The sequence below is a fragment of the Pseudophryne corroboree genome, chromosome 5 (genome assembly GCF_028390025.1).
Source record: "Pseudophryne corroboree isolate aPseCor3 chromosome 5, aPseCor3.hap2, whole genome shotgun sequence".
In the NCBI taxonomy this organism is placed as follows: Eukaryota; Metazoa; Chordata; class Amphibia; order Anura; family Myobatrachidae; genus Pseudophryne; species Pseudophryne corroboree.
This window is the reverse complement of record NC_086448.1, coordinates 436,458,807-436,460,603: the sequence shown is the minus strand read 5'-3', so window position 1 is coordinate 436,460,603 and position 1,797 is coordinate 436,458,807. Positions and strand designations below refer to the sequence as shown.

The following is a 1,797-nucleotide window of genomic DNA, read 5'->3' as shown; positions in this document are numbered from 1 at the left end:
CTCTTTTGCTCTAATACACCACCTGCTTTAGGATTTATATTCAAAAACATTATGTCTCCATAATCCCAAAAACGTTAGTCTTCTTGGAAAGTGGTTTGTTCCTTTGTAAGGGAAAGAGAACAAACGTTCTCAAACAACGGTTTCTCAATTTCTTTTTCCTCTGGGAAGGGATTGTGGATTCGCAAGAATATCTGAGCATTTCTGTAATCAGAAAGCAGCGACTTTCTACAAATGTTTACATTAGATTACGTTTGGCAAACAAAAAAAAAAGTACAGAATCCCATTTAGCATGTCTTCACCAAATCGTAGACATAAATATGGAAATCGTCATCAAACTTAATGAAGTACACAGATGGTTTAGCTTCAACTTGATGAATAACCATGCCAGTCCTTTTTGAACCATCTTCTTTGGCATATTCCACTTGCTTGCCCACCAGGCTGTCCACAACCTCCCCTGGTTCTCTTTCAGCTGGAGGGGAATCATTTGAGTCTGGCATGATCCGAAGATCTCCTTCTTTATAGTCATCTAAAAGTTGATACATATATAAGACTTCTATAGGTTATAGAAAACCATGTGTTCATAATAGGTGCTCGTGCTAATACCATCCCTCGCCACTCATCCTTGGAACCATCCTCTGTTTCAAACATATGGTCCACTGCTTTACCAATCATTGTGTCAGCCAAATGGGCATCGCTGATTCGGGATGAGGCAACTCTGTCTGGTAGAACTTCAAGAGCAGACACCCTTTCATCCTTGTGAAGCTCAAGTCCATAGATACAATCAAATCCATCATACTTTATAAGATAGAGGAGGGATTCACTGGTACTTGATCCAGAACTGTTCCTTTCCACTGGGTTATTGGCCCACTGCCCTCTTTCCACCCATGCTGTATTCTACAGCCTACAATATTTCGCCTTGGCTGGGAGATTGGTTTACTTGGTCCCATATTGCTTCGATGTTTCTTATGAGATGTTCTTTTCTTCATCATATTTGCAGAAACACCAGCATGTGCTGCATCAGCTCTTGATCGCTGAGCATCCGCCTTTCCAAATGGAGTCTTCATTCATCTGTGTATTAAAGGGCAGCAGGGCTGCCGAACTATGGTGAAAAGTGTAGTCACTCCAAGTTTGTTGTAGTCCTTCCAGTCTACATGAAAAAGAACCCCTTCCTTTCCACCTTTCAGAAAAATTCCGACCCTCAATTGCTCTGATCAGAAGTCACTTATCTGGGGCAGATATGATGTGTTTCCCTCTACTCCCTCTGCAGGTGATGGCTGCGGCACAGTGCTCCCCTACGGCCAGTTGCCCCAATCCTCCTCCTCCCTCCTTTGTCAGACTCCGTCACCACCACTGTGTGCTGCTATGGAAGAGCAGCTCCCACCTCACTCCCCCTGAACTTCCAAGCCCTCCGCTCAGACACTCCAGCGCTCATTCCCTTCCCTCACCCCCTCCCTCTCCACACACTGCCAGATTTGGAGCTGGCTGCTACTATATGGCCGCCTCTCACTCTGCTGCCAGGACCAGGCCTCGCCTTTCTGCCAAATACTGATCCCTCCAGAGCTGCATACTGTATACTGCACTGTGCGACGTGTGTTATACACCTGGTGATTATACATCCTGTAATCTGTACTGAGCGATGTGTGAGATGCACCTGGTAATATCTGTGCTCAGCGTGCTGCATTGTGGGGATCACCAGTATATAATTATAGTAGTACAGTACAGTAAGCCATTGCTGTATCTTGCAGCTCTGTGTAACTTCTAGTATCCTGATCAGTGCTTAATATCTGTGCTCAGTGT

General features: G+C 44.9%; 1 pseudogene; it reads right to left on the bottom strand.

Annotated features, from left to right (window-relative positions):
• Positions 1 to 296: 296 nt before the first annotated feature.
• On the bottom strand, positions 297 to 1,064 carry LOC134929110 (spindlin-Z-like; annotated as a pseudogene).
• Between the last annotated feature and the right edge of the window lie 733 nt (positions 1,065 to 1,797).